This window comes from Orycteropus afer, unplaced genomic scaffold, assembly GCF_000298275.1.
Source record: "Orycteropus afer afer isolate SDZICR_OR568_19922 unplaced genomic scaffold, OryAfe1.0 scaffold00046, whole genome shotgun sequence".
Classification (NCBI taxonomy): Eukaryota; Metazoa; Chordata; class Mammalia; order Tubulidentata; family Orycteropodidae; genus Orycteropus; species Orycteropus afer.
In genome coordinates, this window is record NW_006921633.1 from 13404129 (window position 1) to 13417151 (window position 13023).

The window sequence follows — 13023 nt, forward strand, 5'->3', positions numbered from 1 at the left end:
AATTTATTAAGGCTTGCTTTATGGCCTAACATATGGTCTATTATGGAGAATGTTCCACGTGCACTGGAAAAGAATGTATATTGTGCTGTTGTTGGGTGAAGTGCTCTGTAGACGTCTATAAAGGCAAGTGGATGCATTGTATTGTTTAGCTCTTCTGTGTCTTTGTGGAGTTTCTTTCCAGTTTTTCTGTCTTTCGTTGAAAGTGATATATTAAAGTCTCCTACTACAACTGTGGAGTCATCTATTTGCCTTTGCAATTCTGTTTAAGTTTGATATATGTATCTTGGGGCTATTTTATTGGGTCCATAGATATTTATTATGGTTATATCTTCTTGTTCAATTGATCCTTTAATCATTACATAATGTCCTTCCTTGTCCCATATGGTGGTTTTTGTCTTAAAGTCAATTTGATCTGAAATTAATATTGCCACTCCTGCTCTTTTATGGTTGCCATTAGCTTGATAAATCTTTTTCCAACCTTTGATTTTTAGTCTATTTTTGTCTTTGTCTCTAAGGTGTGTCTCTTGTAGACAGCATATGGATAGGTTATGTTTTCTTATCCAGTCTGCAACTCTCCATCTCTTGAGTGGTGCTTTTAATCCATTGACATTCAGTTTAATTATCGGCAAGTATGAATTGGTTGCTTTCATTTTGTTATGTGTTTTTTCATGGTGCTCCTGGTTTAGTTGTTCCATATAATTTTCTGTGCTGAGTTCATTATGTTTATGAATCATGTTATCATTTCCTTTGTTGCTATGTTTTCAGTATTTGCTAAATATTTGTGCTTGTCCTCTTTTTTATTGTGATGTGAAAGTTTATCATTTTTCTTTGAGGTTACCCTGTGATTTATAATTTTCTCCCTGAGATTAGAACAGTCCATTCTCTCTTACAGCTTTCTTGACTTCCTCACCATTTAGAAGTTCTGTGACTACACTATTTTTTTTTCCTCTTTTTGGTTTGTAGTTGTCCTCATTTGCCAATTGATGTCTCTGGTTCCCTGTTTACAATCTTGAAAGCTTATTTTACTTTAGATACGACCATAGCTGTGTTGGTTTCTGGGTTATGTCATCTTGTGTATTAATGTCCAGTTGTTATTTGTTATTATTGGCTCTCTGTTCAATGGATTCTCTTTAGGATCTCTTGTAAAGTTGATCTGGTTTTTAGCAAATTTATTTAATTTCTGCTTATCTGGAAATGTCTGAATTTCACCATCATATTAGAGGGATAATTTTGCCAGACATATAATTCTTAGTCGGAAATTTTTCTCTTTCAGAGTTTTATATATACCATCCCATTGCCTTCTCTCTTGCATGGTTTCTGCTGAGAAATCAGAGCTCATTGTTATTGGTTGTCCTTTGTAGGTAACGTTTCATATTTCCCTGGCTGCTTTCAGGATTCTTTCTTTGTCTTTTGTTTTGGTGAGTTTGATGTTGATATGTCTTGCTGATTTTCTTTTGCGGTCTGTCCTGTTTGTGGTTCTTTGGAATTCCTGAATGGATATATTCTCATCTTTTATCTTATCAGGGAAGTTCTCTTCCAACAAATCTTGGACAATTTTCTCAGTGATGTTCTTTTTCCCTTCCTGTTCTGGAATTCTAATTACACATAGGTTATTCCTTTTGATGGTATCCCACATGAACTTTAGGCTTTCTTCATTTCGTTTTGATCTTTTTTCTGATTGATCCCTTTCCAAAGAAGTATTCAGGTATTTGTCTTCAATCTCATTGATTCTGTCTTCCATTGCATCAATTCTACTCCTTTGCCCTTTCAATGTGTTATGTATTTCTGAAAATTTAGTATTAATCTTCTGCATTTCTATCTGCAGATTTTGTATCATTTCCAATTTTTCACTTATTTTGTCATTTTGTTCTTGTATTTTCTTCTGAAATTGTTCTAGGATTTTGTCTGTGTTTTCCTTAATTTTGTCAGTGTTTTCCTTGATCTGTCTCTCAGTCCTTTGAAGGTACCTAAATATAATTCCTTTGAATTCCTTTTCAGAGAGTTCCAATGCTGCTTCTTCTTCAGGGTTGTGTTCTGGTTCTGTATCATGCTCCCTTGTTTCTACCACTTTATCTTGCTTCTTTGTGTGGATTGTGGTGGTCTGTTGTCTCCGAGACATTGTGACATTGTTGTATTTAGATCTCTAACTGTTTGTGAAGAGCAATTAAGGTTGAGTCAGGGTGTTCTTGGTCACTCATCATTGGCCAGTTGGTGGAGAAGGAAGTGGTGGCTCTCATTCAGTAAGTGAAGCTGCAGCAGGTGCAGGTGTGATTGTATTCTATGGGCACAATTGCTGTCTCTCACTCAGACAAAAACAATGATTGAAAACCATCAAAAAAGTAAAAATGGACAAAAAACACACTGCATAAACACACAGGAACAATCACCAAAAACAGAATACAAACAAACAAACACCCCACAATATCTGGGGAGGGGGTAATAAGAGAAAAGAGGTAGAGTAGAAGAATAATGAAGAAAAAAAATGGGAAAAATGCAAAATTTTTAACCATGACAAAGAAAAAAATAGGAACCAGGAAAAGAGAAGAGAGAAAAAGCTGAAAACTAGAAACTGGGATGGGAAGGATAAATAATATTAATATAAAGGATAAAAGAAAAAGAAGAAGAAGAATAGTAATAATTTTAAAACAGACAAAAGCAAACACACTAACAAAAAGGGGAGGAAGCAATGTCACAGAACAAAATGTGTATTAACTATTGAATGGAAAAAAAAATTTGCTCTGTAAACTTTCACCCAAGTCACAATAAAAAGTTTTTAAAACTTAAATTAAATTAAAAAGGAGGGGAGAACCTGTGCAGGGCAAGACAGGGCACCCAGGCTTTGTGGGAGCACACAGACTGGAATGGAATTCCTGCTGGCCTAGAAGGTGGGTGGGAGTTTGGGATGGCTGCATCTCCATTCACCAAGAGGGTATGGGGTATAAGAGCAACAAGGAAAATATTGCACCTTTCCAGTCATTGGCCTCCGGAATGTCCTTGTAGTTCTGGCAAATTAAGCCTATTCTTAGATCCTTGGAATCTGGGAGGATGCTGTCACTTTAAATATCCAAAATGGTCAAACTGCTTGTAAACATTCAAAATGGCTGTGCCCTCCAGACTGGCAAAAGTCCATAGCTCAGCCCATCTCCCTCTTCACTGCTTTCCCTTTTATTCACCAGCCACCAGTGCAGTCCTCCTTTTATCCCTGGCTAGCAGAGCTGATTTTTAGGTTATTTCTTCAGTCCTACCACCAGCCCCTCCTCAGAAGGAAGGTTGGGCAATCTACTTCCATATTGATACCACCTTGGAAACCCAAGGAAGGGTCGCTATGAGTCAGGGCTGACTTGACGGCACATAACAACACCACCACTTGGCAGTATCCAAGCTCTCCATGCTGTCAGGATCACTGACAGACTACAGTTCTGTATGTCTCCTTTTTTGTTTTCCTGTAGGTTCTTCTACTAGTTGGAGTTTAGTCTACTTCTATATCCTTCCTTTGAAAGTTCAGGGCTCCAGGATTATCTTCTGTATCTGTGTTAATTGGTTCCCCTTTTCTTTGTTGAAGAGGGTCTGTGTAGTTTGTTTATTCCACAATCTTACCCATGCTAACTAATGTTACCTTTTTAAAAATGAGAATTTTTAACTGACTTAATCCTTGTTGTTCATTTGCAAGGTGCAGGTAACTCCTATAACTAGGTCTAAACTGTATAAAAATCATAAAGACTTTCCCAGAACTACAGAGACTAATTAAAGTTGTTATTGTGCTGTATCTTAGGGCTGCTGCTTTTCTTTTGCTTCCTTCTCAATTCTCTTTATGTTTATGTTGTTAGGTGCCATCGAGCCAATTCCAACTCATAACAACACTATGTACAACAGAAGAGAACACTGCTAGGTCCTGCACTATCCTCACAATCATTGTTGCTATGTTTGAGCTCATTGTTGCAGTCAGTGCGTCAATCCATCCCATTGAAGGTCTTCCTCTTTTTTTTGCTGACTTTCTACTTTACCAAGCATGATGTCCTTCTCCAGAGACAGGTCCCTCCTGATAACATATCCAAAGTATATGAGATGAAGTCTCACCATCCTCGCTTCTGGCTGTTCTTCCAAGACAGATTTGTTCATTCTTCTGGCAGTCCATCATATATTCAATATTCATCACCAACACCATAATTCAAAGGCAACTGTTCCTCTTTGGTCTTTCTTCTTCATTGTCCAGTTTTCACATGTATATAAGGCAATTGAAAATACCATGGCTTGTTTATAGAGTTGCCAAATGGTAAATGTTTTATTTATCTTTGACTTTCAGTTACAAAGCAAAACTTACAAGTAAATGAATAAGGAAATAATGAAGATGAACATAAAATACTGACACTTATGAGACAGTGACTCTAAGTCACTTTATACAGGGACTTGGTGGAATGTCATCTCTGTCACAGTTTGTCACTCTTCCTGGAGATTTTCCTTGACCCTTAGGACACCACTGTTGTTCCAGGACCTTCTGGCTGCTCCTGCAAGTTCCATGAGAGTAGAGACTGTCTTTTTTGTTTGCTAATGTACCCTCAGTACCTAGATTAAGTTTTTGTTAACTTAATTAAATAAGATGAGTTATGGAGTTTTCTTACTATTTCATATGGATTATTTATAGGCTAGCTGCCTGGTTGAAAAAAAAGAATTAAAAACCTCTAATAAAATATTCATTACTTTAAAAACAAATGCTTAAATTGTATCTTTGGTCATTAATAATCTGTATACTTCCCTAAGACTATGGCTCTTAGACACCTTTCAAACCTGGAACTGAACTCACTCTCAGAGATCACCTTTCAGCCAAACAGTAGACAGACATACAGAGTGAACAATAATACCTTTGAGGAATGTCCCCCTCAGAACAATCAGCCATATAAGACCAAAAGGGCAGCATTTGCCCAGGAATAAAGCTGAAAAGGCAGGCAGAGATAGGAAAGGAGATGAATGGAAATGGTAAACACAAGGAAGAAGTGGAAAGAGTGCTGTTACTTTGTGGGGATTGCAACGAATGTCACAAAACAAAATGTGTATGAATTATTGAATGGAAAACCAATTTGCTCTGTAAACTTTCACCCAAATCACAATTTAAAATAAAATGTTAGTAGCTATATTAGAAAATTTAAAATGTAAATGTGAAAATAATAATCTTTAAGATGTTCATATAAAGAATAGAATAGCAATACTGGAAATTTATTCTTAGAGCTGTTCTTTTGGATGTTTACTGAAACATATTGTTCTTGATTATTATAGATCCATTCATTAATCATTCACTCAGAAATACAAGGTAAGCTCGTCCTATATGCTGGGCTCCTGGTCAGACCTGGGGATATAAAGTTGAAAAATAAAAGTCCTACCTTCAAGGATTTAACATCACAAACAATTACAACAGAACAATGAGAAATTCGGAGCTACAAAATTTATGTTTCCAGTGTCAAGGCTGCTACCTGTCAGGGTAAGGTCAAAGGTACCAAAACATTGCTGGAGAGAGTGACAAGAGGGAAAATATAGAGACCTTCAGAGTCAGTTAAGGGCAGCGAGGGGAGTCAGGCTTGGGGAACAGCAAATATCTACAAAGGCAAGAGGTATGAGGCTGTGGAGGTGAATGAGTGTCACTGGTGAGAAATATATTGCTTTAGAAACGTGTTGGGATATGGACTGCTGAAAGGAAACCTCGGTAGGTTTTAAGTCTAAACAAACAATTTCTATTACAGGAGATGTAATGAAGTAGCATAAATATTTGGGAATCTCAGTTCCTTTTAGGCATGTGGTTGAATTATGGTACACAGAGACTGAAATTTAGAGCCTTGTTATTTATGCATTTATTTATTTATTTATTTTACTAGAAATCACCTAGAATCCATCAAGAATTTACCTCCATTTTCTCTGAGTTTCTAGATTCTGGACAGTGTGCACTTTTGAACCCACCAGCCGCTGCTCGGAAGAAAGATGAAGCAATTTGCTTCTCTAACAATTTACAGTCTAGGAAACCTTATGGGGCAGTTCTACTCTGTCCTATAGGGTCAGAATTGACTTGATGGCAGTGGGGTTGGATTTAAGAACACAAATGATATTAACAAATTACCATTAATTTAAGTACAGTAAATTTTTATTCTTTAGTAAATCATACCAGGATCTGAGAGGAGCTTTCTCAGAGAGATTCCAAAAATGAAAAAAAATACCAAACCCACTGCCATTGAGTTGATTCTGACAATTGGGTTCCCAAGGTGGTAAATCTTCATGGAAGTAGATTCCCCAATCTTCCTTCCATGCAGCGGCTGATGGATTAGAACTGCCAACCTTTTAGTTAGCGGTAAAATGCCTTACTGCATCACCAGAACTCCTTATACAATTGCAAAGTTATGTGGAAAAAAAACTTTGTCCGATAATCATGTCAGCATGCTGCTTCACAACATGGCTAGAGAACAAAAAGTAGCCTGCCAATCAAACCAGCCTGAAGGGAGAGATGAGTTATGACTAATATCTTTGTGGCCAATTTTTCTGTCCTAAAGCATACAAAAGTCCAGAACCTTCTCCACTTTGAAGCAAAGTGTTTTCAATTTGCTGGAAAAGTACTCTACACCCACTTCCCAAAAGGTGTGTGGTGGGGGAGAGGGGTTGAGGAGGAGCTACATCTGCTCAGACATTTTAAGATTAAAAAGATCTTACAGGCAGAGGATAGATATCTGAATGTAAAGTGTCTTCATTTCCTGGAGCTGCTCTAACAAAGAGCCACAAACTGTATGGCTTAAAATAAAATAAAAAAAAAAAAATTATTCTCTCACAGTTCTGAAGGCTGGAAGACCAAATTCAGGATGTTGGCAGGTCCATGCTCTGTGAAGACTCTACGGGAGGAACCTTCCTTGTCTCTCCCAGTTTCTGGCAAACCCTTGGTTTGTAGCAGGTCTTAACATGCCCATCTTAGTTGCGTTCTTCCCTGTATCTGTCTCTGTATTTCTTCTCCTCTTATAAGGACACCCTACTCAAGTATGACTTCATGTTAACTTAACTAATTACATCTGCAAAGACACCATTTCTATATAAGTGTTGTAAAACTGGCATCAACTATAAAAATGCCTGGAGGCACAGTTGGTCCTCCTCTTCTAACTTCACAAGGGGGGACGGGAAGCATCAGCAGCACAACCCAAGGCTAAGTCCTATGAGGTGGAGGTCAGACATTCATCCTCTCTCCAACCTTTTTGCTCATTCTAATACCAAGCATCCTTCCATGGCACTCTACTTATTTGCTGGGTTTAATAATTTGTTGCAGTGGCCACACAGAACTCACAGATTATACTCATGATTATGGGGTTTATTAGGGAAATAACAGGTTACAATTCAGATTCAGAAATACTCAAGATACAATTCTTCTATCAGAACAGCCTCTTCTCAATCCTGCTCATAGGCAGGCCTCTCTTGGCACACTCAGCCTCTCAGTTCCTTGGCCCTTGGCCTGGCTTCTGTCTTTCTTGGACAGGGGTTACAAAACTCTAGTTCTGCCAACAAGTGACCAGAGGCACCCCACTCTGCTAGGAAGCCTCCTGCCCAAAGGTGTTCAGCTCTTTTGCTCTGTGGGCCAGCATGCCCACTGTAGGCACCTCATTCTATGGGCCAAGCACACCATCATGCCCTCTCTCGCCAATCACCTGGTCTGTTAATGCCATTTCTGTTCTGCTGCTGCTGTTTGCTATCTCTCTGTCTCCTGGGTCAAAGTTTGACAATTCTCTCTGTCTCCTGGGTCAGAGAGGTTCTCACCATAGGGATATCAGATCCAAAGTACTTGCTCCACTCTTCTTGATGATAGTGAAGGCCCCTCTTTGCTCTGGGATTGGCTTTCTTTTTAAGCCTAGTGTGATGGCAAAACCGACCAATCCCTTCATTAGGGTTCCATATACTTTATTTGAATGGTCCCACCCCCACAGGGGTTCCATTGACATTTACATTCTTAGTAGGCTGTCCAATCCTCTTGGTGGGCTATGAACACCTTATTTGCATAGTCCCACCCAATCACTGTGGGAGTTATAACACCATGCATGGCTAAAACAGCCGTATTAAATAATTCACTGCACCACAAGGGCACATTCACAGGTACCTGGGTTAGGGCTTCAACTTAACTTTTGAGGGGACACAATTCAACCAATACCATTATATAATAGTGTTTGTGTAGAAAAACAAGGCAACTGACTAATCCTTTGATTTGTTTCTACATTTCATGCTGTCCTGAAAATTCCATCATATAATTTTTTTTTTTTAAGGAAGAAAGAACTGAATTAGGCTTAACTGAGGAATTTTGGCAAGTATCTACAGATTACCTTCTTAAGAACAAAGCACACAAACACAGAGGTCCTAGGAAGGCTTTGAAAACTGTTTACTAAGCAGAGTAGAAGGAGCTCTGGTGGAGTGGGGTTAAAGCAAATGACTGCTACTCAAAAAGTCGACAGTTCAAACCCACCAGCCGCTCCACAGGAGAAAGATGAGGCAGTCTGCTTCCATAAAGATTTACAGCTTTAGAAACCCTATAGGGTAGTTCTACTGTGTCCTATAGGGTCTCTATGAGTCAGAATTGACTCAGTGGCAGTGGGTTTTAAGCAGAGTAGAGCAGGGAGTAGAATATCAGGCCTGGACCCTGCTCTCTTGAATGCTCAAAGGGCAAGAATGTAATGGTTTGTTCTTTGCTACCTCTCCTCTTCCCTATTTCCCAGAGCCCCTACTTTAACCTCTCCCTATTTTCTGCTCCCTTCTCTCACTACACACTCCTTTTACACACAGCAAACAAATCCTCTCTACAAAAATAATGGAATTTTGACCCCCTTCTTTCTGTGTCTTACAAGCTTTGCATCCTTAAGCATCTACTGAAAATCAGTGCCTTTTCCTGAGCCCTTCCCCCTGTTTCTGCTGGCTCCACAGAGAGAAGTAGTAAGCTCAGGGCTTGCTTGATTCTCTAACTCTTGCCCCATGGGAAGGGTGAGCTCTGGACCCTTGGGTGGTAGTGAGACTTCCATTCCATGCTGGTGTTCTCCCACAGGAATAAATCAAACACTCCTCTCCACCTGAAAGTGCGTATTCTTGGAAGCCCCACATCTGATCTACATAAAGAAGTGTTATTTCTGTAAACCTATTTTCTCATACCACTACCTGATATTCACCCTCTCCCTGCCTGGGTCACTCTGACCCTGACTGTGGTGGTTAAGTTTGTGTGTCAACTTGGCTGGGCCTGGTTGAGTGGCTGGGCTGCTGGATATACTATTCTGCATGATGAGACTGGTAATCAGCTCCATGGTGGAATCTACTGTGAGGAGCTGAGTAGCTGCCTTAGTGCTGTGGTCTGCTTCCCGTATATAAGGAGAAGGCTTGGGGAACGGTCTCTAGCTTATGGCACATTTGCACCCTGCATGTAGCCAAATTGTTGTTCAGCAGCCTGCCATGCTTTGCCGATCTTGGGACTTTTAATGAACTTGAATTAACGGCCAACTTAAGGACTGTGCCTTATTACTTGTCAACCTTGGGCTTGTCAGTGTCAGCAGCCAGCAGCTATCTGAGTGAAGAAAAGCCTTCAGCTTCAGTGGTCAGAGAACAGGAGGCAGAGCTGAACCCCAAGGTTGAGGGGCTTTCACCCAGCTCCCACAGCCTGGCACTTTGAACTCAGACTTAAGGCCTCCACATGGTAAGAATAAACTCCTGTTTGTTAGGGCCATCCCATCTGTGGTATATTCCTATCTAAAGTGGCACTAGGTAACCAAAACACTGGCTGACTGTGAAGGCAGCATATTTAAATCCCCAAGTCTTACCTTGACACAGTGGGCAGTGGTGGTCTGGGAGTTCTAGTTTACCCTGCCTCTACCCAGGGAGTCCAACAGTACGTGTGTACTCCTTGACTTAGAAAATGTGGCTCTTCATTCTCTGCCTGACTTGCCTCTGCTACCACATTTTTGCAACCACTCTTCACTCTAGCCATCCTGACAGTGTGAACAAGAAAGGAAGCAGGGACGAACACAGTCATTTCCAAAGGAGGATGCACAAGCTGAGGTGAAAGAGGAAGATGCCCTATTCAATGCAGAATAAAATATTACTAGAAAATTTCTACTAGCTTTATCTAAGAAAGAAAGCAAGCTTCACCCAAGTTTGATGTGTGAGTTGATCCTCAGACAGCCAAGTGCCTTCCTGGGGCAGCGCCTCTTATTCTCATTCACTTTGAACTTTTGGCCATGTGTTGTGTGTGTCCTTAAGGTCACTTCACAGATTATACTATCAACTTTACAAAGCCCAAACCAAAACCATATGCATTGCCATCAAGTCAATTCTGACTCATAGAGACCCCCATTGGGTTTCCAAGGCTATAAATCTTTACAGAAGTAGATTGTCCCATCTTCCTTCCATGGAACAGCTAGTGGGTTTGAATTGCTAACTTTCTGGTTAGCAGCCAAATGCCTTATCCACCACGCCACCAGTCCTCACAAAATGCACAAGTGGCTTTAACAGAAAATCCTGCAAAGATTCCTCAGACTGAGGATAATACTATTAACACAAGCATAAGTGGACAAGAAAATGCCAGAGGGCTTTTCCTGTACCAGATAAAAGCACTTAATCAGCCAGATGAGTAGGCAAAAGCAATGGTGATCTAATTGAGTCTGTCTTTGGAGTAAGCCAAAAAATTCCAGAATTATCAAGAAGACTATCAAAATAAGGATTTACACTGACTATAATTAACAACAGGAGCTCTGGTTGTGTAGTGCCTAAGGCATTTGACTGCTAACCAGAAGGCTGGTGATTCAAACCCACCAGCCACTCCTCAGAAGGAAAACTAGGCAATCTATTTCCGTAGAGATACCACCTCGGAAACCCAAGGAGGGGTCGCTATGAGTCAAATCGACTTGATGGCAGTGAGTTTTGAGTATAATTAACAACAAACCACTATAATTGAATGTTGGCTACTGAGTAATGAGTCTCTGTGAATATCTTTCTCAGCATGGCAGACATTCAAACCCATCACTGAGATACACTCAACTCACATTGCTTTACAGCAAAGCGTTAAACCAATATTTTCAAAAACAAAGAAGCATGTTCAGTCACCTTCCTTTCGTGGACCAAAAGATTTTATATGATTATTACATTTTTAAAATTGCTTTTAAGATGTTATATTTCTAATCTTACCTTTTAAAATCTTTTACCTTTTAAAATATCTTTTTTATGTATGTTTTGTTATGTACATAATATGTTAGCATATTAACACACATACATACAAAAAATAAACAAACATATATTGGAAATACATGCTAAAATCCCTTTTTTCATCGTGGTTAAGCACTCAGCTGCTAACTAAAAGATCAGTGGTTCAAACCCACCAGCTGCCCCACAGGATAAAGATGTGGCAATCTGCTTTCATAAAGATCACAACTTTAGCAACCTTATGGGGCAATACTATGTCCTATAGGCCACTATGAGTTGGAATCAACGCAACAGCAAACAACAACACATTCCTAAAAGGCTAGAGACCATTGGTCTGGATGAGAGATAACAATAATTTGGACCAGAGTGGGGGCAGTGGAAATTAAAAAAGTAGTCTGAGCTTAGATATACTTTGGAGCCGTTTACAATAGGACTTGCTGATGGACTAGATATAGATGATAAGAGAGAAGTAGGAACCAAGGGCAACAATTTCAAGGTTTCTGGCTTGAGTAACTGAGAAGATAGCAGTGCTATTTAATAAGATAGGAAAGTAAGAAAATCAAAGTTTAGTTTTAGACACATTAATTGAATTGTATTTGAGTCATTAAAATGTAAAGCTCAAAGGATGGCAGATGCTATTGGGAAAAAATGGTATCAGTCAGGGAAAGAAAAAGGGGTGGGGGTCAGGAGCAGGGCCCTGAGAATAACTTAGAGCACAAAGTAGAAGCACCTGGCAAAGGGGGCAAAAAAAAAAAAAAGCAAGAAAATAGCAAGGAGAAGAGAAAATATCATAAAGGGAGAAATGTTCTGACTACATGATCCCTCCCGAAATTCTGCTAAAATTCTACTAGAAAGAATCAAACAAGTATTAAGACACAAAGTTTTATTTCAAGAAGAAAAACAATAAGAATGTTCCTCAGAAATGAGGATGGACATTAAGATCAATTGCTAGAAAAGGTCATCATTTTTAGTAAAGCAGAGGATCTGCAATAAAAGGGAAACCCTCAATGAGATAGACTGACAAGTAGCCTCAACAATATAGCCTCAGACATGCCAATGAAAATGGCACAGGACCAGGCAATGTTTAGTTCTGTTATACATAAGGTTGCCATGAGTTGGAGCTGACTTTATAGAAACGAAAACAACAAAGACACAAAGAGAAAGAGAGTAAGAGTGAAAACAGGAGTGGCTAAATCTAGAGCTTAACACAGCTCTGCTGGCATAGTGCCTAAAGCATTTGACTGCTAACTAGAAGGCTGGCAATTCAAACCCACCAGCTGCTCCTCAGAAGGAATATTGGGCAATCTACTTCTGTAGAGATGTTGTTGTTGTTGTTATGTGCCGACGAGTCGGACCTGACTCATAGCGACCCCTCCTTGGGTTTCCGAGGCAGTATCACTACAGAAGTAGATTGCCCCCATCTTCCTTCCGAGGAATGGGTGGTGGGTTAGAACTTCCAGGTCTCTTGTTAGCAATCAAGTGCCTTAGGCACGATGCTACCAGAGCGACCCCTCTTTGGGTTTCCGAGGGGTCACTATGAGTCGGATCTGACTCAACAGCAGTGAGTGAGTGTGGGTGAAAGAGAAAAAAAGTAGTAGCATTTACAGTCAGAGTATGAGGTTTAACTAAGTAATTTTAGAGTGTCTGGTTGGAATGGAATAAAAGAGGTCCCTGGCGATGAGGAAGTCAAAGATTTAATGTATAAGAGGCCTGAGGACAGACAGGTTGTCCATATAAAGGTGATATCTCTGAAAATAATACAGATGTTGGTGAATATGTATGATATCTGTGATATCATTCATTGTTGTTGTTGTTGTTGTTGTTATGTGCCATCGAGTC